Raw genomic sequence first — 27,332 nt, 5'->3', positions numbered from 1 at the left:
TAGACAGAATACAAATGTTCATCTTTAACCAGAAAAAGAAAATCATCTCTAATTAAAAAAAATAAAATACAATGAAATAGACTCTTGAAAGTCAAAGATCTGGGTAACTTTCAGAATTACAATAGCTTCTGGTTTGACTTTTTTTTAACTGTGCTAGAAATTTCATTAAATTGGAATTTCTCCTGGGGTTTTGGGGCTACATTGTGACATATCCACATTCTGAGACTGGCCCTCATTAGCGCAAACCAGAAGGTGCCAAGGAAACTATTCTTAGCTTGGTTTCCCAGGGAAACCAGGTGTATGAAGTCACCATGTATGTCACTCTGCTCCCTGTCGAGGCCTTTGATCCCAAAGGCAAAAGTCAGATTTGGTGGAGATGGGAAAGAGTAGCCAAGTAGCAGTGGGACTCCATGGGTTGGGAATATTTTGTGATTATCCTTGAATATTTGTGATTATCCTTGAACACTGATGATTACTTTGCTTCTCTTGCATTGCTGAGCAATGCAAGATGATTTGCCTTTTGCTGAAATCAGCTAGGACAGATAAAATAGCCAGGGCATTGCAATGTCAGCTCAACGGGAGTGCAACAGAAGAGGTGAGGAAGTCACATTGAACATGGAGAAAATATGTTATAAACTTTGGACACTAGTTAGGAGAGAGGTAACAGTGAGGGATTGAAGGGGGTCTGAGTGAAGATTTTAGAGAAGAAAATTTAGGCTTGCTGCAAGGAAAGACTTCCAAATGGGGACATCCTCCAGTAGATAGAAAAATTAATCTGGATTCAGAGCCTGTTCCATATTGAAACCGGTCAAAAGATCAAAGGTCATTGATTTCATGATGGAAGGCTTCTCAAGGACTTTCTAATCCAATCCTCTCATTTGACCTATAAAGAAACTGGAGCCCAGAGAGAGAAAAGAACTTTCCCAGGGTCACAGGCAGCTGAGGCAAAGGTAAGAGTTGGGAAAGTTCCTTCACCCCACTGGACCTCAGTTTCCTTATTTCTAAAATTAGGAGGTTGAACTAGTTACCTTCTAAGTTCTCTTCCAAATCTGATACCATGATCTAAAATCCTGTGACTTGCCCCAAAGAAGAATAGACTGCAAAAATTCAGAATGAAATGAGACTAGGAAAGCCAAAAATAAAGAGGAGGAGGAGGAGGAGGAGTGTTTAGGGCTAATTTGTTTTTCTTTTTAGTTATTTTGGGAATACAGGATAATAGTTGACTAAGGGACGGCACCCTGATCAGGGCAGGTGGGGCGATGACCACAGATAGAAGGCAGAATTCCTCAATTCTTTGTGGATTTCTTTATTCTGCCAAGAAGAAATATTTTTAGAATAGACAGTCGCAGGAGGAAAAGGGTTTCTTCTCCCTGAAAGTCTTTCAAACAGTGACTGGATGATCACTTGTTAGTGGTGTGGAAGAAGGGAAATCCTAGTCAGTCAGAGAGTGGACTAGGTGGTCTCTGCTGTAATTTTTAAATCCAGATCAAAATAAGATGATCTGGGTACAAATCTGCAACTTGCTATCTCTATGACTGTGGCTAGGTCATTTCAACTCTCAGGATTAAATTTTTTTTAAAAACCAAGTAAAGGGGTTTAATTAAAAGAACTCTATGGTATTTTTTCCACTTGAATTTATATAATCCTAAATATTGGTGTTTAAAAAAGATTTTCATTCTCAATTTGGAATGAAGTAGAGTGCAAAGGAATATATTTAACAAGAAAATGAAAATAGATATGATTAAATATTTATTTGATAATTAAGAAGGACCTCAAGGATCACTTTAATGAACTTTTTGTGGTATCTGAGAATTAGTCTAATATGTTTTGGATAACAATGCCATTTATGAGTGACATTACTATATCGACTTATCTGACAGTTGAACCTTTGCACTATATCAGTGTTGCTCTCTTTAAGTCAATAGTCAATTAAATTCAGGTACTGTGCCACCTGTTGAGGCTACAAATATGAAAAAAATGACAATGTCATTTAAGGAAAATATGATCTAATGGGAGAAGAAGACGATTCATAAAAGGAAGATGAAAATGGTCAGAGTTCAAGGGAATAGGATATTTATAGAGTTAAAATCAAGGAGTGTCATTGGTAGGAAACTAAGAGATGGTTGGACCATTCTGAACCTTCTATGAAGGGGGCTTTGGGGCATTTTTTTGCTTCATCCTCCAGCCCTGCCAAAGAGGAGAGAGGCAACTTAAGGTCAGTATATATACTACCCTCCCATACTATATTGTTTTCAAATTGATATAGGTACATTTTAATACTTCATAAGCATAAACAAATTGTAAGGAAAAATATAACATGCCAATGGCTTAGTTTGTTAGAGGCAGAAACATAGATATTTTTTTTTTTTTACCTAAGGCAAAACTAGTTGCTTTAGTAGTGCAGATGGGTGTGGGGGTTGGAGTAATGTCAAATGAAGACAGGAATGATGCAAACCTCCACCCAAAGTAGGGTTAAAGGAGAAGGAAGGATTTGAATAAAATAGCATGAAGATAGGCCATTGAGGATAGCAGCTCTAAAGTATGGGGGAAAGGAGAGCATAGTCATGCTATGGGGTGGCTTGGACAACAAGGAGGGCATTGTCTTGGGATGGACCCTTGCTTCCCCCAAGCCAAAACCTTTGGAGGTAATGTTGTTCCCATCATGCTATTTTAGCAAAGTCTAGAAGGGAAAGGCAAAGATTTAGTCCAATTTTCTCAACTTAAAAATAAATTGAAGAGGCTATGGACTTGAAATAAATTAAGTTCTAAAAAATAACAAAATCTATTTAGTCACACAGCTAATGAATAGCATAGTCAAGATTGGAATCCAGAACCTCTGACTCTGAGCTGTCTTCTCTCTAATCATACCATATTTTCTTCTCTTATAAAAGAAAATAACTAATTTTTTATCCATACCTAAAACTGTATCAATTTGAAATACATTTTGCTTATATGAGAAAAAGTATGGCCAACTAAGGTGATGCATTTAAATAAAATGGTTTAAACCTGTGCTCCCGCAAACTCAAGCTATATAGATCAGTTTTCTGTTATATAATTTTCTAAAATATAGTTTTCTAAATGAGCTGGCTATAATTCAGTGGAAGGGGAGGTAAAGGGGGAAAGTGTGAACCTTTCTAGCTGGTGGAGATGAGTGTAGTTATACTTACTCAGATATAAAACCATAAATACAACGTAGTGAATTGGAGTGCTCTCTAGGCAGTGTTTTATAAACTTTTACCACTTACAATGTAAAAATCGCTATGGACAATATTCTTATGTCAAATAGCTTCGTTGTCTCTATTATGCTAAAATTCAGAATATTATTTAAAGCCTGAATATCATTTATAGTCATGGCGCAGAGTTCAAAAACAGAACTATTTTTCTGCTGTGCTAAATCACAAATCAATTTGAAGAAACTTTAAGGATTATAGTAAGCCATATTAGGATTATTATTACTGGCAGCAGATATGTAAGTTAAATATCTCCCTTTACCAATGTCCAGATATCTGAATATCCACATACGGATATCATTCTTTGTAAGCCTTTTGGGGCAACCTATATAGACAACATATTTTTCTAGGAGTTGAAAACACAAATAAAAATAAGATGTGGGGCAGCTAGATGGCACAGTGAATAGAGCAGTGGCCCTGGAATCAGGAGGACCTGAGTTTTAATCCAATCTGAGACATTTAATAATAATCACTTAGCTGTATGTTCTTGGGCAAGTGAATTAACCCTAGATTCTTGCAAAAAAATAAATAAATAAAATTAAAATAAAATGGAGACCTAATCCTTCAAGAGTTAATGACCTACTAGAGGAATTGAACTTCTACAGAAGTCTGGCTAAAGCAAATAGAATATCAATCAGTCCGTCAGCCAATAACCATTTATTAAATGATTACTTGTCATTAGGCACTAGATTAAATGCTGAGATGTAAAAATAGTGTCTTACTTCAAGGACTTACCTTCAAAAGGAGGACACAAATAGGGGGGGAGAGGGAGAGAGATCATGTCTGTAAATGTCTATATGTATGAGCATATATGCTTATATATCTGTATGTTTATATAAATACATATATATATATTCATCTATACATTTTCAGTCATTTCTGACTCATGATCCCATTTGGAATTTTCTTGTAAAGAATTTACCATTTTTTCCTCCAGTTCATTTTAAAGATGAGTAACTGAGGTAAACAGTTAAGTTATCTGCCCCAGGGCACACATGTAGTTGTTGTCTGAGGTCAGATTTGAACTCAGGGTAATAATTCTTCATGATTCTGGCTTGGCACTCTAGTTACAGTATCATTTAACTGTCCCAAGTATATCCATTACAAGGTATTTTGCAACAAAAATGGGAAGAAATCTCAAAGAAGAAAGGGGGGAAAAATTGGAAGAAATCTCTTTTCTAACTGAATCTTGAAGGAGACAAGAGAAATCAGGAGATGGAAGATTCTTGACTCAATGGATTAATTTAACTTTGCTGGATCAAGTGTTTTGGGCTTTTGTTTTGTTTTGATGTCCAAAATAGAAAAATACAGTTTTCTTATAATCTGAGCAACTCTCCTTTATTTGTATTTCTGAAAAGATAGTCAAATATAGATTATCCTGTGCCTTGCTCATACTCTCATCAAGGATCTTCTTAGTAACACATACAAATAATTTTCCTAAAGATTTTGCAGAAATGAAAATGGTAGTACATAAACTGGTAGTTATTAACATCTGCAATATTTTCTTTTGTCTCATAGCAATAGCATTGCTTGCATTTTCCCAGTCATTTCTATTCTCCTCTTCTCAGGTGTCTTAAAAATCAATCCCTCAATGTTTTAAATTTAGATCATTTTTAACACTGGGGATTTCTGCAATCAATTGCATATGCATAATTTCAATATTCAACATGAACTGAGTCTTGAAAGAAGTCAAGAAATCTTAGGCACAGAGATGAACACAGAGAACATTTTAGGCATGGGACATTGATGGGGTCACTGTAGAATGATGGGACAAAGAGTGATGAGTTTCAAGAATCGCAAACATCTCACCCTTAAGAGGCAGGTCAAAAGTGGACAAAAATCATAAAAAGAGTATCTTGGGGGCAGCTAGGTGGTGCAGTGGATAGAGCACCAGCCCTGGAGTCAGGAGTACCTGAGTTCAAATCCTGCCTCAGACACTTAATAATTATCTAGCTGTGTGGCCTTGGGCAAGCCACTTAACCCCATTAACTTGCAAAAACCTAAAAAAAAAAAAAAGAGTATCCTCATCTGTTTAAGAATGATGGTGATGTGATATAAGTCCCCACAATGTGAGAAAGTTTAGTTGGGTATGAAATATATGTCAATCCACTGTTTTAGCGGACCATATATTAAAGAAAAAATAGGGTGGTTTCTAATGCTCTCATCATAGGATTTCCAAATTATTCCAGAGTAGAGAACTGATTATTTTCATTAGTGTAGGATATATTTTAATATTGTTCTCTTCATTGCTTCTACAAATACAGCACAGATTGACCATACTTTAAAGGTTCTAAAATTAATCAAGAAACAAAAATAAGCCATGGACCATCCTGAATGGCCACTGGCAATTAGATCACGGAAAGACCAAACTGAAAGAGACTTTTAAGACATCCAACTCACTCTGAGGCAGAGAGAGTTTAATGAATTTCCCCCAAATTCATTAAAGCAATAAAGCAATTGAAAGAGGTTTCAGGCTTGAGCTGTCTGACTACAAACCAAGTGTGCTTATCTCTGTCCATCAGTGATCTTTTCTCCAGCTTCCAAAATAGAACTTGGAGAAGTTCAGATGAAACTTTAGACTATCAACAGTAAAATGTCAGAACTGCAAAGGACTTTTAAAATGCTTAAGTCTAATCCTTGTATTTGGCAGATGAAAGCAAAACCCAAATGTTACCCCATCAGTTATTGACAGTCGACCAAATCCCCAATGTCCTGATTCCCAAGGCTGGTGTTCGAGCCACTACGCTGAGCGATCTTTCAAAACCACAATGAACCTTGCCCACTTTTGATAAGAAAGTTTTTAAAAATCATTTTAGGAGATTTGGAGGTGGGATATGGCCCTTGCAAACTTGCTGAGCTTTTCCAATCTAAAGCCAAAATTTAAGCAATGTACAACTTGAATCTTGGGTGAGAAAAGATTCTAGATAATAATGACTAGAAACATGAATCATATTTCCATCTAAATGTGACTCTGAAAAAGTTGATATTTAAAAGCCACTTAAAAATATGTGGTCTTTGCTAATGCTGGCCCTGACAAAACAGTAATGAAGTAATCTAATTCCAGTTTATCCTTGCAGAGGTGGGACACTATGGGAATTAAAAGTGGTGGACAAAGGAAGAAATGATACTTGCATCATTTCATCTGATTTCACTATCTTTTTTTACAAATAAATATTTGTGGGGGAGAAGAAGAGGACAGTTAGGGAAGAAGAATATTTAGAGTGACTGTGATGTATAAAAGGCGATTGAAGTAATTTAATATTTTTTAGGTTTTTGCAAGGCAAATGAGGTTAAGTGACTTGCCCAAGGCCACATAGCTAGGCAATTATTAAGTGTCTGAGGTCAGACTTGAACTCAGGTACTCCTGATTCCAGGGCCAGTGTTCTATCCACTGCACCACCTAGCCAACCCAATAATTTAATTTCAAAAATAACAAATATAATTTTAAAAATGGGCCTTGGTGGGGCAGCTAGGTGGCGTAGTGGATAAGGCACCAGCCCTGGAGTCAGGAGAACCTGGGTTCAAATCCGGTCTCAGACACTTAATAATTACCTAGCTGTGTGGCCTTGGGCAAGTCACTTAACCCTGTTTGCCTTGCAAAAACCTAAAACAAAAATGGGCCTTGGTCTACATAACTTAAGGGAAAACATCTAATCATATTTAAAATTTATTTTATTTTCAATTCATGGAAAACAGCAAGCATTTCCATAGGGATAATGATAGCGCATATTTCATAGGATTGTTGCAAGGAAGTTGAAGGGATCTAAGGAATTAAATACTCTTGACTAAATTATAAAATCTCAGAAATGGAAGGGACCTCACATCTGGAAGACAGAAGGTCACCATGTACTTCAGACAGAATCCCCTTTATAACATACATATTAAATAACTACTCATTATTCTTTGAAAACATCTAATGAGAAGGAATGCTTTGCCACTCAATATAAATAAAAAAGATGATCGCACATGCAACTGCAAATCTGCTGGTGCAACTTGCTATTTACAACAAATTTACAACAAAGCTGTTAGGCAAATTTCTTGTGATTTCCTTCCCTCTCCAGTGCCCCACCCTAGATATGGCTACCATTAGACACAAATTGGTACCTGCAGATATATAAAATGTTTTCTTTTTCCAAGAATCTTTTTATTACTAGTTATTTTCTGATTTAAAAGTTGTGTTCAAAATGAGTAAACAAACACAAATTTGAAGGAAAAGTTCCATACTTACTTGTAGGGCTTTTGTTTGTTTGTTTATCTGCTTTGAGTTTGGTTTTATTTTTGGTTTTGGTTTTGGTTTTTTTTGCAATGAAACCAGTTTTACTTTTCATGCTAGGCTGATGGTCCCTGATGAGACTCCAAATGCCTCAAACTTAGAAAATATAACAAAGACTCAGCGCTTTATCTACAGAGATGCTCCCCTCAAATAGTCCAAAATTGTCACACCAAATCCAGAGCATGTCTCTTCAAATCATTTGTACCAAATTGACAGATCCAATTAGAGACAAAATTCTCAGCAGTCATCGTCATATGGCAATGAATTCAAGGGGGAACCTTTTTTTTTCCTTTCTTGTCAGCAATACAAAGAACTGAGGAACATAAGTAGTAAATGACTTGACTTCTATAGTAGAATCAGATCTGTGGATTTTATGGATCAAATAAAAGTTTCACAGAATGCTATTAATATAATATAATATAATAATATAATATAACATAATATAATATAACATAAAATAATATAACATACTATATAATATATAATGCTATTAAGACAATACAAACTAATTTATAAAATATATTCATTCAGATATATAGAGATATATCTTTATCTCTCTAATACATATATATATATGTATATATATATATATATACACACACACACACACACACACACACACACACACACACACATATAGTGTATAGATGTGACTACACTTCAAGGTCTTTTCAGGTCCTCCTCTATTTTATGTACTTCTCTTTGGTCTGGCTCGGTAAAATGAATATTTACATGTTGAACTTTCCAAACAGTTGAATGATGCTTTTAAAATTTATTTTTGTGATATTTTAAGTTACAAATTATTTTTCTCTCTCCCTCCCACAAATACACACACACACACACACACACACACACACACACACGAGAAAACCATTATTGTTGCAGATTTATAAATATGTCATTTTTGATGGGCCTCAGTTAACAGACATTGTGTAGGTTTATTGTTTATTGTTTATTTTTACTGAGAACAAAAAATTAGTTACCTACAAGTTTCTCTACTAAAATAAATAGAACTGAGTAGCTCTAAATATACCAAATATGAAGAGGTCAACTAAGGCAAAACTCAAGTTGGTAGAATAGCTTCTCTATCAGAGCCTGCCTCTCTAGCTGTATTTAACCACAAGCTCAGCCATTTATCTCTGGGGGGCAAGAGTCTGTCTATGCAGCCCACATCACTGAGTAATAAGGGTTGAATGGGATGTGAGAGGAATCAACACTTCATTCTCTAGGGAAAATATTAAAATTGTTCATCTGTTTTAGAAACCATACAAGAGCACAATGGATTTGGCAGTTCTTTGCTAGTTTCTATCAATCATTCTGTTTACTGTTAAAACAGTTAGCTGATTCCACATTTTTTAGGAGAAATAAACTTAGCATTCAGAACTAATAAGAGCTACCTCTCACTACGAGATGTGTGACAATAGGTGGGCTAATTAACATTCCTTTGCACCAGTTTTCTCATCTGAAAAAAAGGGATAGCGATAGCCCATATTTCATAGGATTGTTGTAAGGAAGTTGAAGGTATCTATGCAGTTATCTACTCTTGACAATCATAAAATCTCAGAAATGGAAGGGACCTCACATCTGGAAGACAGAAGGTCACCATGTACTTCAAACAGAATCCCCGTTATAACATACACATTAAATAACTATTTATTCTTTGAAATGAGAAGGAATGCTTTGCCACTCAATATAACCCATTTTTACTTTCCTGCAGCTCTAAAACTTAGGAAAATTTTCCTTACATCAAATCAAAACCTGCATCTCCACTTCTTGACTGGTTGCACTAATTTTTCTCCCTCAAGCAAAGCAATAGGCATAAAATGTCTTATCAATCTGATAATCCTGCCCATTTTGTAAGTGGTCATGTCCTTTCTGTATCTTCCATTATCATGTAAATCCTAGCTGATTTCTTCAACTGAATCCTGAAGGAGAAAAATAACAAGATCCTTCATCATCCTGGTCAAACTTCTCAACTTTTCAACTTCCTTCCAAAAAATGGTGATGCACAAAATAGTATGCAAATATTCAGCAATTTTTCAAACCTAATAGAGACTGCAAAACTACCATTCCCTTCACCTAAACCAGGGGTGGGGAATCTTTTTTTTTCTGCCAAGGTCATCAATTTAGAAATTAACCTATTTTTGGTCAAACATTTAATTAATTCACCACTAAAAAATTCCTAGATTCATTGAGTCCCACATATGGTTGCCTTGCCAACTCCAGATTAAATGATTTCACAGACCTTATGTGGCCCACAAGAAGATGTTCCTAGCCCCTCACTTGGCCTCTTTTCATGCATGTAATTGAATTTTATTTCATTATTTTCACATCAAATTATTGAACTTGTAGCCCATTCTTCAAGTATTTCATGAGAAAACTATTTTCAAACCATGCTCCCACCCAACAAATCATTTTGTTTTGAAGGAGTACAGTTTTTGCACCCAAATGGAAAACTTATATTTAATCCCTTGATTTGACAGATCTGGAATCTGAGATCAAGTTAATGTGAGGAGCTCTTGGAAATTGTTTAGTCCAAGACCTTCAAATGGCAGAGAAGGAATCTGAGTCCTAACAATAACACGAAGTGACATCCAATGCCACATAAGGGAATGAGTATTTCTATTTTCTGTGGGTGGTTTTTTCTTCTCTAATTTCTCCTCCAGGATCCCAAGACTCTCATGCTTCCCTGGTTTTTTCCCCATAGCATGAAAAAAGTACATGGTGTATTAGTTTGTTGTAGAGAATAAAGCACTCAAGATGTTTCTCCTTCTAGGGATATATGTATTTTAAGAGAGGGATGGAAAAGAGCAATACTCAACACAATAGATTTTACCTTTTAGACTTTCAAATTCTGAAGGGGTTAAGAGAAGATCTATTCAAGGGCAATGATGTTTTACTGGTACCCCAAAAATTAGGTGCCATTTTGTAGCCTGTAGAATATGGATTTAGAACAGAAGTCAGCATGGGATTAAAAAAATTGAACTGGATGTAAAATCAGAAGAGCTAAATTCAGATCCTGGCTTGGCTACTTCCTAGTTAAATGACCTTAAGCTAGCCAATTCATGCCCATTATCATTAATTTCATCAGCTATAAAAGGAGGAGCCTTTTATATATGAGAAAATGACTTTTGTTATGTCTTCTAACTCTAAGTTTATGATCCTATGATTTCATTCTGGACATTTACTTGCTATGGAATCATGGACAAGTTATTTCCCCTTTAAAACCCTTAATTTCCTTATCTGTAAAATGGGAATTAATAATTCACATGAAATTTTAAATTATGTGAGCATCCAATGATACAATGTATGAAAAAACAGTTTACAAATCTCAAATCAATTAAATGACAATTACCTTCACCATCATCATTATATGACTTATCCTGGTTTTTGTTTTTTCTCAAACATCAAGAAGGAGTTTGGCATATTGGGTAGATGGTTCACTGGGGATTTATGAAAAGTTGTGAAGAGGAATTGTATAGCTAATATATAAAAATGAAGAGTTGGCATCTATTTTAATGGAAGGAATATCCTTATTTTAAAAGTCTTTGGGGTCCATCAAAGTTTTTATAAATTATTTCTATATTTGAAGATAATCTTGCTCAAAGATACTACTACAGATATGGAAAATCCCTCCAATTCAAGGTAATTCATGGATTGAATTTGAAAATTTCATTGATGCCAACAGAGGCCACATGTCTATTTTTTCTATCTTGAAGTATTCAAATGTACTCTTTGCAGACTAGAAAGGTGCCTTTCCTGCATACCTCCAGAATTTTTTCCTTCTCAGCAATGGAAAATAGGCTCTGTGAGTCCAGAATCAGAGAACTTTTAGGGAAGTGTTGGGACTTGAAAAATAGATTGATTTATTTGATTATGAAATTGATCTGTCATTTTTAAAACTTGCACTATATCAAATATATAGTTATTTAGCAATTTTTTTCTTTTTTTTAATTTCCAGGATTTGAGAGAGTTACGTTCAATCCAAACAATATCAGTAGACTTAGAAGAATGTCATCAGAATGTTGAATATGTCAACTGTAGAACTGTAAATCATAGTACAGAATGGCTATTTATTGTGTAAGGTATGGTGTTAGGTACTTTTGAGAATGTTTAGGGGAAGGTAGGTGGCGCAATAGATGGAACACCAGTCCAGAAGTCAGGAGCACCTGAGTTCAAATCCCACCTCAGATACTTAATAATTATCTAGCTGTGTGCGCAAGCCACAACCCCATTGAAAAAAAAACAACAGAATATTTAGACAAAATTGAAACCATCCCTACTCTCAAGTTATGCTCTATGGGAAAGTCACAATTTTGTTGAGTTTTACTTTCTTCTACTGTAAAATGAGGAAGTAAAATTACATAACCTTAACAGTCCCCTTCATTTCTAAGGCTAGGATCTTCTATGAGGAAATGACATATATGTGTATAGGAATGTGCAGTATAAATGCAAATAAAGTTGGAAGGGAGGGCAATAGCAGCTTAGGGCTAGCAGAAAGTTTAATATAGAAAAATGCTAAATCTTGAAGGAAAACAGATTCTAAAATGTGGGGAAATGGAAAACATTGCATTCTAGGTGTAAACAAAAGTAGAAAGATAGATAATGGAGCATTGTGTATGAAAAATAATAGAAGGCTAGTTTGACTGAACAAGACAAATCTTGAAAAGAAATCTGGTGTAAAATGACTATAAAGGTTAATTGGGGGCAGTTGCAAAGGACTTTATATATAAATGCAGGTGTTTTTTATCACTCCTTAAAATAAAAGGAAGTTACTATAATTTAATGAACAGACAGATAACAAGGTTAGACTTCCATATTAGGAACTTTGCTAACCACACAGAGGATGGATTGGAGTGAGAAGACAACTGGAGCAAGGAGACCAATTAGGGGCTAATGGCAAAGTCTAAGTGAGATATGAGGAGGACCTGCATCATGATGGTGGTCTGTAAAGAGAAGAAAAAGTTGAAAGCTACTATGGAATGAAATTATAGGATTTCACAAACGATCAGATATGTGAGAGGAATGAGAGTGAAGATCCAAAGATAAAGCAGAAGTTGGTAGCTTGAGTCACCAGAAGGATGCTAGGCTCTGAATCGTAAGGTCTCCTTAGTAAAAATTAACAGAGAATTTTTAGAGACAGAGATGGGACTTGAAAATTAGATTGATTTATTTGATTATGAAATTGATCTAAACCATAATAAAGAAATTTAGAGACCTAAGTTTGGGAAGAGAGGAAAACAAGATCCTTTCCCTAAGGTGAAGAACTAATGAAAATTGAAAAACAATACTTTGAAACAGTGAAAAATCCTCCCATCAAAATGAGTCAGTGTTAAATAGCATTTGCAGTTTCTTTGGCCCCAATACACCTGGAGGCACCAGAAAAATGGCAGTTGGAGCAGTCCTAATCAAATAGATCAAGTGCCATTTGTTTTTTTAGAGCTATTAAAGCTGCAGTATTATAGCCAGTACAGCAACAGTGACCACTTCTTCCATTTGATGTTCAACCTTTAGATTATTTTCCAGTACAATGAGGAGGAAAGGGGAAAAGTAAGTGGGCATGAAGTTATACTTCCATCCTTTTTCCAGCGTGGGAGGCTTTGAGTTGCATCATATTCTTTACTGTATTTTTTTGCTATAAGAATGATTCTACAGGAATTCCTTCTTTAAAAAAATGTTGATTGGCAGCCATTTCATGTCTCTGTACACCCACACACTTGCAGGGTCTTTTGGCAATGGAAGCATGCTGTGGGCACTTAGTATATGCCACTTTGCTTCCCATATAAAATTTTGACTTCACCTTTCTTGAGAACTATGCTGCTATAACAAATAAATGCTAGAGTTTAAATGTTTCTGACAGGACCGAAATCATTAAAATGAGCTTTGTAGAGGTATATGTTAAAAAAAAAAAAAAGTTGGAGTAAGAAAACAGTGAAAATGAGGCTGATATGTGACTGGCTTTAATTGAATGTTGAGCTGAATAATCATCCATAAGCAGAGGCAGGCAATTCCTTCAAAAACAATAGCTAATCATTTCAGACAGTACACATGCATAGAATCACAGATTCCTAGATTTAAACTTGGGAGGGACATAAAAGGTCATCACCATTCCCCACTATATTCAACTGAAAAATATGAAAAAAGAGAAGTAGTTTGCACAAGGCAACAAAACCAGTAAAATGCAAAGTTGAGAGGTAAACCAAGATCATCTGCTCCAAACCTAAGGATGGTTCCTCTTTACCATGTCATTTGAGTCTAGATTTTGAAATATCTTTTGTATTAGAGAGTCATTGCTGGTCTTTAAAAGACAATGGGAAATTACTTTTATCTATACTATTTTTTAAAAAAAAAATTACACCAACACTGATGCAGAATCAACATGGGTTCTTTAAAAGAAATAATTTACATATTACTATCAATAAAATGCAAGTGCATAATTAACCAGTCAGGAGAGGAATAGATAGAGATTAATTAATTTAACATCAAAGTCCCAAATTTTCAGGTGACTCCCCATGACAAAGGAAAGATTCACAAAATAGTTTTGGATAAAAAAATGGATCTTAGCTACTAGGTAAGGAAATGTCGTCTGTCAGTCCCTTCTTTACAACTTAACAGTCATAAATAACTATCAAGAGAACTGACAAATCAAATAAGTTGCCCAGTCTGAACGTCCACTGGAAGCAGGACTTGGGCCCTCTTCTTGATTTCAAAGTCTGCTCTTTGCTAGCAAGAAAAAATGCATGAGAAATAGAACACCAAAGATATCATTAAGGATAAGCATGAGTAGAAATAGAAGTTTAAAGATGAGCCATCAGTGAAGTGTTCCAAATATTTGTTAAAATGAAGAGCAAAAAAGAAGAGAAAGAGAAAAGGAAAGAGAAAGAAAGAGAGAGGGAGGGAAAGAAAGACGGAAAGAAAGAAAGAGAGAGGGAAAGAAAGAAAGAGCAGGAAAGAAAAAGAGGGGAAGGAAGGAAGGAAGGAAGGAAGGAAGGAAGGAAGGAAGGAAGGAAGGAAGGAAGAAGAAAGAAAGAGAAAGAAGGAAAGAAGAAAGACAAAATAAAATATATAAGAATATCAAAATATAAATAAAATCAATATATTGATATAATCAATTAAAAATAATTAATCCCAGGTCGTGAACCTCTGAGATCCTAAACCAGCACATTTACTAACCTTGAAATTCAGTTAGTTAAGAGTTGGCCTATCCAGGTCACTGACATTTATTGTAGGAAACATTACAGCTTTTTGGAAGCTACATCACAGAGGGAACTCTATGGGCAGGGTAGGGAAACAGAGATATCTGTGTATGTGAGTAGAACCAAGAGAACAATTACACATCACCAGCAACACCTTGAGAAGAACAGCTTTGATGGAAGCAGCATCTTTTAGCGACTCAGGGAGCTAGGACAACTGTATTAGACTGGCTATGGACAATGTTATCCACATCCAGAGGAAGAAAAACAAAACAAAAAAAGCCCTACTGAAGCTGAACACTTTAAAAACCATCTCTTATGTATCTCTTTCTCTTAATCCTAATTCCTCATACTGAAAATAGCTAATCCATAAACATATTTATTAAAATGTGTATTATGATGCTAACTTGATTGTTCACCACTGAGGGAAAGGGGGTGGGAAGAGAGTGTGGAAAGAAACTTTGTAGCTTAGAAATATGCATTTGCATATGAATGAAAATAAAAACAAAACAAAATAAAAAGAAATCAATGATGGAGACATACATTGTTTTAAAAATAAAAGTGTTGGGGATAGCTAGGTGGAACAGTGGATAGAGTCAGGGGTCAGGAGGACCTAAGTTCAAATCTGAAATCCAACACCAAATAATTACCCAGCTGTGTGACCTCGGGCAAGTCTCTTTACCCCCTTGCCTTGCCACCCCACCCTCAAAAAAAAAAATAAAAGTGTTATCCAAAAAGAGGGGAGGGGAATCAAAGTTGTATGAAATGAGCAATGAAAGCCTACACACAACAAATTTAAGTAGATACAGGACTAATTTATAAAACAATACATATGAGAAAGAATGTGTGCTTTTTCCCTTGAACTATTTCTAGTATCAAAAATTATAATTTAGTTACATTCAGTGGCATACTACAAGATTTTCTACTGAGATCTCTCTAAGTACAAAAACCTCATCAATCTATTTATCCTTTCACCTAACCCAGAGCAGTGTTTGTAGTATTAACTACACAACTTCTGGATCAAATTGAATTAAAATAGACCTAATTCCCCTAATCAGGGAAATTATATTTACTAAAAGGCATCAGACAGTAAAGTAATATCACAGTTTTTAAAGAAAGTTTTTTCTGATAACTTAATTTTTTAAAAAATAGACTCAATATAGAGATGTCAAATTTATAAAAATAAGATGCATTTCTCAACTAATAAGTCATCAATGTTTATAAACAGTTTCCAAAAAAATCAAAACCAGCTATGATCATATTAAAAAATACTCTAAATCACTATTGATTAAAGAAAGGCAAATTAAAGCAACTCATGTCTATCAGCACTGACAAATGATAAAGGGAATTAAGTAAAAACAGATTCACTAATAAATTGCTGATATAGTAGTAAACTGGTCCAGCTATTCTGGAAGTTTGAAAGTATGTCCACAGTGCTATGAAACTTTGCAAATTCTTTGACTCAATATTACTAGTGCTGGGTCTATATCCCAAAGAGATCAAAGGAAAAGGAAAAGGACCTACATGTACAAAAATATTTATAGTAGATCTTTTGCGGTGACAAAGAATTGGAAATCAAAGGGGATGCTTATCACTTGAGGACTATCTGAACAAATTGTGGCATATCATTATGTTGGAGTACTATTGTGAGATAATATTGGTGTGGAGTTGGTTTCCAAAGAAAAGAGCAAGAATGAGATGAACTGATGCAAAGTGAAAAGAGAAGAACCAAGAGACCAATTGTGTCCAGTGGCAACCATATTGTAATGTTAATCTATGTGGAAAAATTTGACAATTCTGATTAATATAATGGTCCAAGACAATTCCAATGGACTCATGATGGGCAAATGCTATCCATCTCTAGAGAGAACTGATGAACTCTGAGAGCAATGAAGTACAATTTTCTCAGTTTATTTTTCTTACTTCTTTGTGATATGGCTGATATGGAAATATGTTCTGAATGATTTTACATGTATAACTGATATACTGATTGCCTTCTCATTGGATATGGGGAAAAAGTAGGGGGGGAATAAATTGAAACTCAATTTTATTAAATGCTTAAAAGTAAATAAATAATAAATTTACATGTCAGAAATAAGGAGTGCTGGTATTACTGAGAGACTGTGACTTTTCTTGATATGAGACAAGACCTTAACTCAAGTCTTACTGGAGAGATTCCTGGAGCAGGTAAGTGGTTCAGTGGATGGAGATAGAGACACATGAGTTCAAATATGACCTCAGATAGGACTAGCTGTGTGACTCCAGAGGGGTCACTTAATCTCTGTTCCCCTCAGTTTCCTTATCTATAAAATAAGGGTAATAATAATATTACCTGCCCTTCAGAGTTATTCTGATGATCAAATGAGTTAATATTTCTAAAGCAATGAAAGGAATACTATTGGCACTAAATAAATGTTAGTAGCTATTATCATCATCATCATCATCATCATCATTATTATTGTTGCTGTTGTTGTTGCTGCTATTCCTGACACTGAAACTACCTCCATACCAAATTCTTTCTCTGTATTCCAATCAAATAATACTCCCTAAAAAGAAAATTGAATTATTTCATTATGATCTCATCTTATTAACAGGTTTCTATTGTTTCTGGATGTGTATGAGGGAGATGTGTTGGTCAAGATTCATGATGGGGTAGATGGCATACTAGAGTTGGGAATTCTAGTCCTGTCTCAACTATTTAGGAATTACATAATCCTAGGAAAGTCATTATATTTTGTTAAACCTATTTCTTCATCTGTAAAACAAAGTAACACCTATTTAACTGCAAATAAATGAGATGATATTTATAAAGATCTTGTGAAACATGAAAGCACTCTGCAAATGTAGGTTATTCGTACTGAGAAATGACTGTTGTGTAGAAACAAAGTATTTCAATTCCTGTGACTTTAAAAAAGCTACTTCCCTTCCATGGGCCTCAGTTTCCTCATCTGTAAAAGGAAGGCATTGGCCTGACTTACCTTTAGCATTAATCTTCTGGCCTTAAAATCTGTGAGCCTATGAGTTCAATGGCTTAGAAATTTTTCTGCTTCTTCTCATCATAGAAGCCATTTTCTGGACTTACCACTTGAGAACAAGTACTCAGTATCCGGATGATTCCCTGGGAGGAGTTGGGAAGGATAAAGGGGATAGGGTATATTCATTTCCTTAGGGAATGGTGAGTGACACATTCCCAAGTGCAGGAGAGAAGATTCAGTTGAATGTGCAAACTGAGGCAATGTATATGACATAAGAATTTCATTGAACAAAGGGCTCTAGGGGACATGTATGTATTCATCCCCATTAGGGTTCCAAGTCATAAATCTACTTAATTAGATTTAATTACAATCCTGCCAAAGACAACACAGAGATTATGAAATCTGAGAATGACATTTTCTATATTGCTAGAGGGATTGTCTGCTTATGCAAATCAATGACATAGCTTCACTCAAGAGAACTAATTGAATGAGTTGGCTAAGCAAGAATCACTAATGAGGAAAGAAAATAAAGGAATCACCAGGTATCCTGCACTATTTTGAAAAACTTAAAAATCCTTGATTCTACCAAACTCTGCTAACTACATGTGCAAAGAAAATTCAAAGGTTTAATGGTTGGTAGGCTGCAATGGTGGACAGATCACTGAATTTGAAATCAAAGCTTTTGGTTCCAATGTGACTTTACAAAAATCAATTAACCAAACTTTGTCACAGAGTCCTCACAAAATGAAAGTATTTTGACTTAATGATCTCTTAGATAATTTCTGACTTGAAATCTTTTGAAATTCGTTGATGCTATAATAAAGTATTACCAAGCAATCCTAGGTGTTCCCATGGAAAATGATAAAGAGTCCATAGGTCTAATGTTTCTAATAATGCAGTCTTTCCAAAGGCAAGGGCAAAGATAGTATATAGATGAAGAAAGACCATCTTTGGGATGCCTGTGTTTATTTGTTTTGTTTTGTTTCAGGAATTATATTTGGATAATTTCATCATCCATGGGCAAAGCCCTTGTCATTTCAACCCACTTATAACCCTTCTACACACTAGGGCTTTCCAAGTGATAGTATCCACCAGAGGTTGTAATATATTGCCACAATATTTAAAAGTTTATGGTTATATTTTTGATGGACCAATTGATAATGATAATGATAATATTAATAATTGATAGGTATATAGTGCTGCAAAAATTTCAAAATACTTTGCATTATTTCATAGGCCTCATAACACCCTGATAAGGTGAGTAGCACAAGTATTGTCTTCAATTTTAAATGGAAGCACTAAGTCTCTGAAAATTTAAATGACTTCCCAACGGACACTCAGCAAATATATAAGGCAGAATTTGAACCAAGATTTTTTTTCTACATCAAGTTCAAAACATTATTATCATCTACTCTTAGCTGGTTTTCATCTTTGATACTTTGTAAGATAAATATCTATTCATTCCTAAGTGAATGATTTCTACAAGTTTTGTTGGATCTTTTATTTTCTTTCATTAAAACAGATTTTTCTTGAGGCAGGCTTGTTTCATAGGATAAAGAAAGGGTTGGTATCTTGGGGAACTAGGAGCCATTTACACAGGAAAGAACAATTACATAAGAATCAAATCATCCCTATTAAAATTAACTTCATAGTAACAGTTTACATTTTAAGTAAGAGATTCTGTATGAGTTTACTGCTTTGCAACCAACCATTCCCAGTGGAGCATACTCATTGACATTCAAATTATTTTTAAAACTTTCCTGATTCATACAGAGTCATTTAGATGGACTCTAATAATCAGAGAGCCAGGGTTCAAATAGCCTTCTTGATGCTGACTACCTGTCCAAACTTGACCAAGTCACAGAAACTCCTTGAGCTTCATTCACTGTCTTTAAAAATGGGGAAATTGGAAAAAGTACGTCTAAGGTTCATTCTAGCTTATATCTTTTTTGATAATTTATTTTTATTTTTCCAACTACATGTTGGAAACATTCATCCACCTGAATATTCTTAAGTTACACATTTTCCACCATTCTCCCTTTCTATCCCACCCCCCTCAGCAGCAAACAGTCCAGTAAAAGTTGTACATGTAGATCCATGTTCACCATGCCCACATATTAGTCATTTTGTGAATGAGGAATCAGGACCAAGGAAAAAGAAAGAAAACCAAGGAGTAGGAAGGAAAAACATAAGAGAAGTTTGGATGTTGTTGGTGTTGTTTAAATGAACATTGTATCCATTCAGATTCTATCATTTTTTCTTAATGCTTTTTTCCCTCTGGATGTGGATGGCATTGTCCATAACTGGTCTCCCAGTGTTGTTCTAGCTCATTTCTTGACCTAAACAAATTTTACTCAGTTTATACATCAGATCTACTCTTCTTCCCATTTTCATCATGTCATCTGTCTTAACTCAATCTCTCCCTCACATACTATTATTTATATTGAGGTTTCAAGGTGACTTCAATGTTAGCCTAGAGCTGAATGCTGAAGATGTCAAGTTTGATGAGAAAAAGGTTGTAGGAGAGAATATTTCAATTCAGCTAAGACCTGGACAGAATCTCAATTTACGAACTTGCTTTTCATTTACAACTCCCCATTTCCTATCTCCATGCCTTTGAATTGATTCTTCCCCAATTCTGAAATATGAGTAGAACCTAGAACCTCCTAGAACCCTTGGCTGCCTTCACTATTCAGTTCAAATTCTTCTTTGCCACAAGTCTGTTCTAAGTCCTCCAGTTGATGGAATCCTCCCCTCTAAGATTACCTTCCCTCTAAAATATCATTATCTTTTACATACCTAGCTATTTACAAGTTGTTTCCAACATTAGAATTTAAGTTTCTTGGGGACCTCTTTTTTGCTTTTGTTTAATGTTTCCTCAGAATTCTGTAAATGTTGAATAAATGATTAATTAATGAATTGAAGTAATATTTTAACTAAATTTCCAACTAAACAGAATTGAAATCACTTTTGACTTGGTAGAATGTCTTTGACATTTTGTATCCTTAAACCATCCATCCTTCTATAGTCCATCTAGAGATGAGTCTACAAGAAATGAATTAGGTGAGTTCTCGGATAGCAGGCAAACATTTAGAGCTATTTCAAACAACTCTGGTTCCTTGGACAAACAGTAAGGCAAGTAAAATTTAATTTATCTCAGATCAATTTTAATAGTATTTTTTTCTACTTACATGTAAAGAAAACTTTCAGCATTCGTTTTTTTAAAGATTTTGAGTTCCAATTTTTCCCTCACTTCCTCCCTACCCCCCAGCCCCATACAGCAAGCAATCTGCTATAGGTTATACTCATGCAATCATGTAAAACAATTCCACATTCATCATTTGTGAAAGAAGGAGCAGAATGGGGGCAGCTAGGTGGCACAGTGGCTAGAGCACCAGCCCTGGAGTCAGGAGTACCTGGGTTCAAATGTGAGCTCAGACACTTAATAATTACCTAGCTGTGTGGCCTTGGGCAAGCCACTTAACCCCGTTTACCTTGCAAAAATCTAAAAAAAAATGATAATAATAATTATTACCTAGCTGTGTGGCCTTGGGCAAGCCACTTAACCCCATTTGCCTTGCCAAAACTAAAGAAAAAAAAAGGAGCAGAATGAAAGGGGGGGAAGGAAAGTAAGAATAAACAAAGTGAAATAACATGCATTCAGAGTCCATCAGTTCCTTTTCTGGATGTAGATAATATTTTCCATTAAGTCTTTTGGAATAGTCTTGGATCATTGTATTGTAGCAGAGAAGAAGTAAGTCAAGTATAATTGACCATTGCACGATGTTATTATTACTGTGTACAATGTTCTCTTGGTTCTGCTTACTTTGCTCAGCATAAGTTCATGGAAGTCTTTGGATTTTCTGACACCCCCTTGTTCATCTTTGCTTATGGTACTATAACATTCATAACATTCCATAACATTCATAAACTACAACTTGTTCAGCCATTCTTTAAAATAATGGGCACCTCCCTCAATTTCCACTTTTTTGCTACCCCAAAAACTGTCTATGAATATTTTTTCACATGTTAAGTCCTTTCCCCTTTATTATGATCTCTTGGGAATTCAGATCTAGTAATGGTATTGCTGTATCAAAGGCTATAAACAATTTGATTGCCCTTTGGACATAGTTCCAAATTGCTCTCTAGAATGATTGGTTCAGTTCACAACTCCACCAGTAACGTATTAGTGTCCCAGTTTCTCCTTATCTCCAACATTCATAAATTTCCTTTTCTGTCATATTAACCAATCTTCTTGTGTGATTGGTACTTGGAACTATTTCAATTTGCATTTTTCTAATCAATAATGACTTAGAACTTTTTTTAACAACTGATTTCTTCATCTGAAAAGTTCCTCTTCATAGTGTTTTATCAGTTTAACTTTTAAGAAAATAAAGGAGAGACTCTGGTTAAGTCTCAAGTCACAAGGTTATCTTAAGGGAAATACCCCCAGAAAATTCCCATTTTGTAGGGGAAAATAGAACCACAGACACTAACCCCCTCTAGGAAGGCACTATAGAATATTACTAAGGTAAATTCTAAAAAGAATATCATGAGAGAAGGGGTCAATTCACCTGGAGTACGGTCACAAAGGGGAAGCAGTCCTGTCATCTGCTTCATTCCTAGTTTAACTAAACATTTATATTAAGTAGGTGCTAAACTCAGAAGTTTCTGCCTAAAAGAATGAAAGTAATACTGATACCCCTAAAATTTTAGGAATCAGAAACAAAATCCTTATCACCCCCCACAAGTTACAGCTCCATTTTACTCTAAGGGTTTTCAGATTGGGAAGAACTCTCAATCTTATAATCTGTTGACTCCATGTTCAAAAATACAAAACCACAATGCTGACCCATTGAAAAGCTATGAAGTGCCTTAACTTCAGGGGTAAGGAATTTTTATTCTGCCAAGAGTCATTTGGCATTATACATCATTATAATATCATTCAAGGGCTATATTTGGTCAAACATTTAATTAATTTATCCCTAAAAAGCTCCTAGGTTTATTGAATTTTGAGTCCCTCCTTGTGATTGTCAGTTTATTGACCCATGGGTCAGAAGCTCTCCACCCCTGCTTTAGTTAGAAGATTCACTGAAAGTCTCCAAAAAACTCCTCAATGAATGAAAAACTATACTCAGCAAAACAGTGAAAGAAACTATTTCAGATCCTTTGTTCTTTGTTCTCTCTCCATAAAACAATAGCACAATGGTCTCTTCAACTAAATTAACTTCTCTGTAAGGGTAAAGGTTTTTACAAAAGAATAAACCACAACAGAATGTTTCATATTTCTAGAATTTTAAAAATACCTTTTAACACCCAAACCAGCATTGAAAAGTCATTTGGGGGAGGCAAATCAATAAGATAAAGAGAGTGCCCAGATTGTGGACTAAATAATAGGATGAAAACCTAGAAAGCTCATAAAAATCAATATTTTTTATCTCTATATAGAATAACTCATGTGATCACAGACGCTCTTGCTCAATGCCAAGAAAAATGTTTTGTTGAAAGTCCATCAATGCAGGAGGAAATCTACAGAACAGAGCAATAATAAGTGGTAAGTCATTTTATACTGACAATTCTCATATGCTTAGCTATGAAACCAGAGTCCCTAGCTTCTCTGAGCCATTAATCCCTTGTTGAACAATGTTATCTCAAGGTGTGTTCTAATTATTCAAGCTATGTATGTGTCCATTATGACCTGTTCTCTCAAGGGGATCAGAAAACTCATGGGAAGATTTTGGAGGACAGTCAAAAATTATTGGGGCACAAAAGTTTCCCTTTATATTATGGTTATGGAACCCATTTACCTGAAGCATATACAAACCCCTTAACAGATCTTTGGAAGTTAGCATGAATGGGAAAAAAAGGCAGCTTTCTGTTTATTCCATTTTTTAACTCAATGAAGCTGTTCTTCCTAAGAGGAACATAGTATTTTCAACTCTCTTAAAACTTGCTAGAAGATTCACCACATTGCCATAGGATATGACAAAGAAATAGGAGAGAAAGGGATTTGAATTCTTATATGACACCTGGATCATAGATTAAGAAGTGGAAAGGATTTCAAATGATGTCTATTCTGACCCACTCATGATAAAAATGAAAAATATGAGATTAATCCAAGGTCACATGTGTAATGTCAAAATCAAGATTTGAACCTCTGATTCCAGAAGCAGTGCTTTTTCCCAATATACCACCCTTCTTTCAACTTGTTAGTTGTTGAGTCCTTGACAAGTCACCTAATAGCTCAATTACTCAGCTTTATCATCTCTGGAAAATGTTATATTTTCTAGAACTTTGATCTAATTGTGTTTAGGCAAAGATATAGGCTCTGGTAAAACTATTATTTATGAAAATGTGTCCATTTCCTACTACTAGATTCATCAAAAATGTCTATATATGGACTATATCCCTAAACATTTAATATAGAAAACATACAGATTCGTAATTCTTATTGTTCTTTTAAGAGCTCTTTTGAGAGAGTAAGGATTTTATCTTTAATTTTTCAAACCTTTATAGAATCTTCTTTCAAATATCCTGAGAAGAGATTATCCAATGTTATCAAAATTTTGCTTCCAATAAATTATATGAATTAAAGCCTAGTTATCTTTTATACATCTTTGCTTTCTTTAGTTGCATTTGTACTTCCTATTTGTTATATATATTTTTTTAAATTTTTATAAATTTTTCCATTTTTTGCTCTTTGATATTCTACTGTCTCACCTTTTGAAATTTCTATATCTTTTAAATTTAACTTATGAAATAAAACAAATATTTCAAAACAGTATAATTTTTTAAATGATTGAATATTAATATATATATATATATATCATGTAAAACATTACTTTTAAATACAGTATATATTTTCATGTAAATTTTTTCTCCCCTTCCTAGAGATGACTACCATTAGACATAAATGTGTTTGCAAGGGTAAAATTATTCTATATATAGTTCTATTAACAGTTCTTTCCTTACATACAGATGGCTTCTTCCTTCAAATATAAATCTTAGGTAGTTAATATGAGTATTTATAATAGTAAAAATGATTTTTACACTTAAAGTTGTTCTTAAAACAATATTGTTATGGGGTGGCTGGGTGGTATAGTGGATAAAGCACCGGCCTTGGAGTCAGGAGTACCTGAGTTCAAATCCAGTCTCAGACACTTAACAATTACCTAGCTGTGTGGCCTTGGGCAAGCCACTTAACCCCGTCTGCCTTGCAAAAAACCCTAAAAAACCACAATATTGCTATTACTGCATACAACACTTTCTTTGTTCTGCTCATCTTGCTCTTCATTACTTTGTGATTTTTTGATATGATCAAATTCATCATTTCCTATAGCATGGCTAAAATCTATCACAATCATATATCACAACTTGTTCAGTCATGCTCCAAAGAATGGGCATTCTCTCAGTTTCCAGTTCTTTGACATCACAAAGAGAGCTGATATAAATATTCTGGAACATATTGGCTCTTATTCTTTTTCACTAACCATCTTTGTAAATAGAACTAATAATAGTATTATTGGTTCAAAGAGTACAAGCAGTTTAATAAGTCTTTGGGCATAATTTCAGATTGCTCTCCAAAATGGTTAGATCAGTTCAGGATTCCACAAGTTACAAATTAATGTTCCAATTTTTCCACATCTACACCAAAATTTGTTACATTCCTCTACTTTCATTTTAGCCAATCTAATAGCTGTAAAATGATATCTCCATATTGTTTTAATTTTCATTTCTTTAATCAAGGATTTTGAACATTTTTTCATAGGATTGTAAAAATTGTTTTAATTTCTTCATTTGAAAATTTTCTGTTTATATACTTTCTCCATTTAGCAATTGCATAATGATTCATATTCTTATAGATCTGACAAAGTTCTTTACACATTTGAGATATTAGACCTATATCGGAGGAACTGTTTCTAAAATTTTTCCCAACTTTTATCTTTTTCTTCTGAATTTGTCTATATTTGTTTTATTCATAAGAAAACAAAAAGGTAATGTAAGTAAATGTATCCATTTCACAATTTATTCTGCCCTTTCTCTCTTTTGTTTATTCATAAATTGTTTGCCTCTCCATAAGTCTAATGAGTAATGCATTCCATGTTCTTTAAATTTCCTGTAACATATCTCTTTAATCTAGTTAATGTATCTAGTTCATGTATTTAATCTTGTTCCATTTTGACCTTATCTTGGTCAACAATGCCACATACTGGTCTATAAATTTAGTTATTACTTTTTCTAATTCACTAAAATATTTTTGGATAATTAATTGGGGTGGGTGATATTGAATATATAAATAACTTTATGTCAAATTTGTCATTTTTGTTATATTGACCCTATCTGCCCATGAACAATTAACATTTCTCCAAAATTTAAATCAGATTTTGTCTAAAAAGGCTTTTTTGTTTATAAAGTTCTGAAATTTTTAAGTAGGTGTTCTCCCAGGTATTTTATGGTGTTTATAGTCATTTTAAATGGGGTATCTCTTATTATCTTTTTTGCAAGATTTGATAGTGATATATAGGAATGTCGAATGATTTATGTGGATTTACTTCAAATACTGCTACTTTACTAAATTACTAATTGTTTCAACTACCATTTTTGTTGAGTCTTTGGGGTTTTCCAAATGTAGCATCATGTTGCCCAAAGAAAAGTACAAGTTTTATTACTTTTTGATTCATTTCTTTTTTCTTCTCTTATTGCTATTGCTAGGATTTCCAAGAAGATAATGAATAATTTTGGTGACAGTGAGCATCCTTGCTTCACACCTGATCCTGCTTGGAATGCTTCTAGCTTATCCCCATTAAAATATTACCTGCTGATGGTTTTAGAGAAATGCCTTTCATCAGTTGAATGAAAAATCCATTTATACCAATACTTGCAAGTGTTTTTAATAAAAAAAGAATGTTGTACTTTATCAAAAGCATGCTCTGTATATTGATAAAATAATATTTTTACATTTATTGTTGATAGAATCAATTATTTTAATGATTTTTCTTATGTTAAGCTATCCCTGCATTCCTGGTATAAATCCCATTTAGTCATAACGTATTACCTTTGTAATATATTATTGGAATATTTTAGTGATTATTATATTGAGGATTTTTGCTTCCAAATTAATTAATGAGATTATTCTTTATGGGGTTTTTACTCTTCCTGTTTCAGTTATCAGAATAGTATTTGTTTGACAAAAGGAATTTGGCAGAATCCCTTCTTTGTCTATTATTCCAGATAATTTATTTAATATCAGAATTAGTTGAACTTTAGATATTTGATAGAATTCACTTATAAATCCATTTGCTAATGGTGTTTTTTGTCCCAGACTCATTTTGCCCTGTTCAATTTTTTTTTAACAAAATAGTTATTTTTAGATATTCTATTTGCTCCTCACTAATCTAGGCAATCTGTGTTTTTTTAAATAATATTTCATTTAAAATGTTAAATTTATAGGCATATAAATGAGTAAAATAATTTATTTGTTTTTCTTTTTTTTTAACTTAACCAAATATTCACTTATTTCATTGGGATTTTCCATAAAACTGACTCCTTTGTTTCATTAATTCAGTGATATTTCCACCCAATTTTATTATCATATTTAATTTTTAGGATTTCAATTTATTATTTACTTGAGAATTATTTTAGCTTGGTATTTTTTAGTTTT

General features: G+C 34.1%; 2 long non-coding RNA genes across 2 annotated transcripts in view; one reads left to right on the top strand and one right to left on the bottom strand.

The window, feature by feature from the left end:
• The window catches only part of LOC141523003 (uncharacterized), a 228,158-nt gene that overhangs the window by 52,510 nt on the left and 148,316 nt on the right, over positions 1 to 27,332 (bottom strand). The window lies entirely within an intron of this gene.
• LOC141523001 (uncharacterized) lies at positions 356 to 26,548 on the top strand. The gene is made up of 4 exons (XR_012478299.1): positions 356 to 595; positions 1,996 to 2,215; positions 23,120 to 23,225; positions 26,384 to 26,548. It is a non-coding gene; the product is annotated as an uncharacterized LOC141523001 (long non-coding RNA).

This window comes from Macrotis lagotis, chromosome 4 (assembly GCF_037893015.1).
Source record: "Macrotis lagotis isolate mMagLag1 chromosome 4, bilby.v1.9.chrom.fasta, whole genome shotgun sequence".
Classification (NCBI taxonomy): domain Eukaryota; kingdom Metazoa; phylum Chordata; class Mammalia; order Peramelemorphia; family Peramelidae; genus Macrotis; species Macrotis lagotis.
Note: the sequence above shows the minus strand (reverse complement) of the source record. Positions and strands in the feature narration are given on the sequence as shown.